Source organism: Halyomorpha halys, unplaced genomic scaffold (genome assembly GCF_000696795.3).
Source record: "Halyomorpha halys isolate HHAL.00 unplaced genomic scaffold, Hhal_1.1 Scaffold241.1, whole genome shotgun sequence".
NCBI classification, from domain to species: domain Eukaryota; kingdom Metazoa; phylum Arthropoda; class Insecta; order Hemiptera; family Pentatomidae; genus Halyomorpha; species Halyomorpha halys.
Window position 1 is genome coordinate 689,179 of NW_027105010.1, and position 6,000 is coordinate 695,178.

The window sequence follows — 6,000 nt, forward strand, 5'->3', positions numbered from 1 at the left end:
TCCGGGTTGTATAGTAGGTGCTGTAATAGTCGGAACCGACGTGCAGTTTCCAGTCTTTCAGTCTTGTGTGAGGATTCCCAGTTAGTCGTCCAGATGTAGTCTTAAGTAATCTCCTCGGCAGGGATAAGTGGGGTATTATTAAATGATACAATGGGATCGGGAGTTGTGGGCTTACGAAGAAGGGTAAATGTGATATGGTGGGATTTATTGGAATTAATTTTTACCCTCCTGTTTTGACACCATTCTTCAAGGGTGAAGGTTTGGGATTGGAGGGTTTGGGATAGAACGTTAAATTTTAAATTACTATATGCTTTATAGACCATACTTTAAAATTAACTCTCATATACCATGTTAAATATTAACGTTTTAGAATGAATATGAATTAAGCATTATTTAAAGTTAAGATTGCAAAAAAAAAAAAAAAAGATTTCGGACGCGCTTTATGTTTTTAGTCTATATAATTGAAAATATAGGTTTCTTATTAGGAAATAAAAAACAAATATAACACATCTTTAGTCATTCCAGGAACTTATTATTCAATTAGCCAATTATTCCACCTAATTAAGAGAACTTAATTTATAATTTATATACTGACTCACGATCGATATAGGACAAGAGCCTGTTGGTAATTGCAGCTTATAAATAAATAAATGGCAGATGTCATTAAATAATGGTGAAACAATAAGGAGTCACCTTATTGGGACTTTAAAATTTAAGCTAAGAAGTAGGGTAAGGAGTACTTCATTTCTAATTCTTCGATAACAGGAACATCACTCAAGAACGTGTTTTTATCATAATAGCGATAATTACAATCCGTTGTATTTAACTGCTTCTGAGATCGGATAGATAGGTAGGATCAGTGATTAAAATTGCAAGAACTTTTTTTTTTCATTGTAAAATAAGGATTGCATTAATTGATTTTGCAACAAGAAGGTGATTTTACGATTCAGAAATAATTAAATTTCATTACATTTACATTAATTTCTAAAACAATTGAATTTTATTTTCAGTTTGGTTATGGACCAGGATAATCAGCTGCAAGTAATGCTATAGCGAAGCAACTACAAAGAACATTACAAGCTTATAATATAGAAAAAAACAAACTGTGATTAATGGGATCTATAACAAACCCACAGTTAGGCTTACAACAGAACATCGGATAGATATCATCTGACAGGAATAACAAAATCGATGGATGATTTCCTCATTACGCCCAGCGATATCAACCTTTTAGTGTTAATCTCTGCATATCCGACGCAGGAATATCGATACAGATTTTACAAAAAATCGTTATTAATAATTAAAATATTCACAATTCTAATTTCATGTATACATCGTTTCTTTTTTTTTTTTGGTTAAATAAATAAAAAACATGGACCTAAAGACGAAAATAGTTAGTTTTTCGCAAAAGGCAAAGTTGAGGGAAGCTAGTTATGCTGACTATTCAACCAATACCTATTTAATTAATGAAATTAATTGGTAAACTACTTTATAATTTTTTATTTTGAATATTAGCGTATAACTCAGAGTATTTCAGGAATAATAAAAATTATAAACATAATTAAGCATGAGAAACAACAAATAAATAAATTGAAATACTTCCAGTAGATAGAAAATTATGAGATATTTTCGAAAATTACTCTAATTTCAAAATATTATAACTTGATTTTTTTTTTTTTTTTGTCATTTTCAATTATGAAACTCTATAATCCACAAAAAAAAAGTATTAAATAGTTTTCTTATTCGAATTATAAAAGTATATTTATAGATCTATAATTTTAAAAGTAAAATATATGACAAAATTACAATTACTAACTGTACAAAAAGTTACCATCAAACAAATAATTAAAGGATATTGATGCAAAAAAAAAATTATAATAAGAAAGAAAAACAAAAGATAATACACTAATTATAATTTCTAAAGAAAAAAGAACAAAAGCCTGAAGAAGGAGACAGTCCGAAACGTCGGAATATATTATTAATGTTAAATTAATAAAAAAAAAATATGAAAAAGATTAGTAAATGAAAGAAAAAAATATCCTCTAAAATTTCGAGGTCTCACGTGTAAAAATTTATCAGTTTATAGACGTTCTCCGAAACTATTCGGCCAAATTTTTTGAGATTTAGCACTAAAGTTACAGGACGCTCAAAGGTGATTTTCGGAATTAGTTTTTTCGTTTTAAAATAGTGGTCGATTAGAAGTTTCCCATGGCCACATATCGCCAATTTATTTAAGTGAAACGCTTACGTATTACGTTTTTCAAAATATTATCAAAAGAAAAAACAATTGTAATGAAAATAGCAAACATATATATGACTTCATTTTGATTATTTTCAATAACGAACATTTGTAATTAACTTCCCTCAAATGTTTAGGCTTAACGCATCAAGATACCTATATATAAAAACGTACCGCACATTTTGTTATTTATTGGTATTATAAAGAAAAAATAATAATTCAAATAGTAATGAATGTAATAATCAATATTTGATTACGGTTTTTTTTTCTTAAGACGGTAGCACTGCTATTAATTGAACTATATATACATAAGAAGTTAACATATTATTTATTTTAATGAGGTGTAGATAGTTGACCGTAGATTAATGAGTGGATAAGATGGTCGGGGGAGGGTACATTCGGCAAAAAAACACAAATAAATAATTCCAGAATTTGAGTTTTGTCTCCAGTATCTATTCTGCACGCTCCCTCATGAGGAACGTCGAACCGTCGGCACGAATAAATATTTTTTTATTTATTTGTGTTTTTTGCTGACCATACCCCTCCCCCCTCTTCCTCCCCCGACCATCTTCTCCACGTATTACTTACTTTACTTTTACTGAGTATTACATAACATTACTTTACCTTAAAATAAAACACCAAAAATATTTCGAAAGTTGTATATAAGAAAAACTCACCATCTTTACATTTATATATAAAATATCGTAAAGCATTAGCATACGGTAATATTAAATCGTCAAAGACTAAGATGAATTAAAAACTTAGTAGTGCATAACTAACAAGCAGAAGGGTGATGTGGGCCAGCTGTCCGACCCGTACCGACACCATCCTACACGTGACGTTCTATCGTGAATATCTCTGTTTGATTATTATCGGACCATACACCGTAAACTTCACAAAACACGCGATAATATCCCATGTTGTGTCTAATTCAATTTTTCATATGTAAATTTCTAATGATACAGGATGGAAGATATAAAGTCGTCTCGGTACGTCGTAGCTGAAGCAAACGCGCGAATTCCCCCAAAATGTAAATGGCCCAAGAGGAGAGGAAATTTAATTGAAATCAGGTCAATTAAATAATTAGATTAATCACATGGTACACGGTAAAAATTGACAAGCTATATGACTGTAAAGTTATTATTTATCAATGAAATCATAGTACGTATTCTAAACTAAGATTTTCCACATACTAGTAAAAACAATAACATTGAAAAATTAACAAGAAAATATTTTATGACCCGTCAAGATTAACAAGCAATTATTATAAACAACTTTATTATGTTTGTTCATTGGATTCTCTGTGAGATTGTTATTTTATTTCTAATTTTCTTATTCATAATATTAATAAAAAAAGATTAAGGGAATGACGAACTACTTTATCCCAATTTTTGCACACAGATGTATTAATAACAATTTATTTTCGAAATCTTTATTATGAAAAACATTGTTACCTCTGAGGAATAAAAAAAAATGAAGCAAATAAAATGAGAATTTAAAACGTTTACGTTACAACAAACAAATTTCAAAAATTACAGATATTTTCACTATCGCACACTGAGCATAATACACTTGAAATATTTTACGCACGAACCAGGTCAATAGTCTTACTTCGAAACTAAATTTCCACTTTATTCATCTACGAAACACAAATGGGAAATGTGCCAATAAAAATGACGAAAGAAAAAAATAGGAGAGATGATGGTGAGTTACAGTTAAAAAACTAGTAATATATATCAATTATAATAAAAAAATATCCATAAAGTCTCAACTCCTACGATTCGGCAATTCTCAAGGATACCATATTAGTACAAGAGCCGGGAAGATAAAAATGCAGTTATCTCACCCTAATTTTGGATTACTTTAATGAAAACTATGTATAATTAATAGTCAAAATTGATGAGTCTGCCAAGTATAGGTAGGGGGAATAAAAAATGGCGGCTGTTTCAAAACCTTAAAAAAAACACTAATTTTTCATTCGGAGCTCCATATCTTAAAAACTATCAACAACACTAGAAAAGCTAAGAGCACATTATTTAAAGAAGAGTAAATTTGCTGAAATATTAACCCTAATAGAGCTATTTACGTCCAATAGTTCTTGAGATATAGCTTTTTAAAAAGCAAAATTTCTTAAAAATCTAATGAAAGTAGTTAGTTTATTTATTTTGAGAAATCTATATCTCAGGAACTATGTGACGTACAGATGTCTATTAGCACTCAAATTAAAGCTAGTATAATTGACTATACAAAAGTTTATGACCTTTACCTCCGTAGGAATAGTAGTTTTCATGATATTTGCAAAAATAAATTTATTTATAGTTGTTCGAACAATAAGTTTGATTTATGAAAAACTTCATTTCAGAAACCATTTGACGTACAGATGTCTGCCGGCGCTCAAATTAAAGCTAGTTAAATCTACTATAAAATAGTTAATAATGTTTATCTTTGTAGGACTAGTAGTTTTTATGACATTCACAAATGAATATAAATTTGGCAAATAAAAATTTGTCCGAACAACTATAAATAAATTTATATTAGCACATTTCATGAAAACTATTACTCCTACGAAGATAAACATCATAAACAAGTTTATAGCTCATTAAACTAGCTTTAATTTGAGTGCTAATAGACATTAGTACGTCAAATGGGTTTTAAGATATAGATTTTCCAAAATAAATTCACTAGCTACTGATCTTTCAGTACGTCCCATACCACATTTTTATGAAATGTTGCTTTTTAAAAAGGTATATCTCGAGAACTATTCAACATAAATAACTCTTTTAGGGATCATATTTTAACAAATTTGCTCATCTTTAAATGATGTTCTCTTAGATTTTCTTGTGTTGTTCCTACTTTTTAAGATAGAGAGCTCCGAATGAAAAATTAAATTTTTTTATCGCTTTCAAACAGCCGCCATTTTTTATTCCCCCTACCTATACTTGGCAGACTCATCTATTTTGACTAGTAATTAGGCATAGTTTTCATTAAAGGGATCAAAAATTGGGCTATGATAACTGCCTTTTTTCTCCTCTTGGGCTCTTGTACTATATTTATGTCACAACTAACAATGTCGTTAAAAAGTTGCTGGGGCTATTCTGCCTTTTTCAAAATATATCTTAGTCTATCAACCTATGTTTATCCACTCTTTTATATAAAAATGCATTATTAATAATGTGATTTATAAGGTTTTAAAAATGTAATGTAAATTAAATAAAATTAGAATAAATAAAGTAGTGGATAAAAATAGGTTAATAGATTTATTTTTAGTGGTATTTAATATTTATAATATTTTAACAAGGACAGAATAGCCTGAATTGAAATTTACATCTGGACAAAAAAAAATACTGCAAGTAAGTTAGATATATGTTTCAGAACATATGATAATCTTGGGAAGAGCCACCCAGTGGTAGTACTTCAATCATTCGATTCCTTGGCCATCTTCTTTTCAGACGCCTCGGAGGGTTTTAGGGATTGTCAAATATTAATGATTGAGAACTAATGGGCTTGGATTGATCAGGATTTTGGAATGAAACGATATTTATTTCGGGCCAAATCTGCAATGTATGAGATGTTGAGGTCTATATGGATGGGTTTATTTTTGACGTTGCAACTTTTTAATGACATTGTTAGCTGTGATATTATAAATAGAATATCATTGAGAATGGCCATGAATTATAAGAAAATAAACATGTTGAGACTATATAGATATTTTTTATTATAATTGATAAAGAAACCAGTCTCAAACAAGAAATTAAATTATA

At 29.1% G+C, this 6,000-nt stretch overlaps 1 protein-coding gene across 5 annotated transcripts in view; it reads right to left on the minus strand.

Moving 5' to 3' along the window:
- Positions 1-6,000, minus strand: part of onecut — a 196,024-nt gene that overhangs the window by 141,597 nt on the left and 48,427 nt on the right. The gene's annotated exons all lie outside the window — the stretch shown is intronic.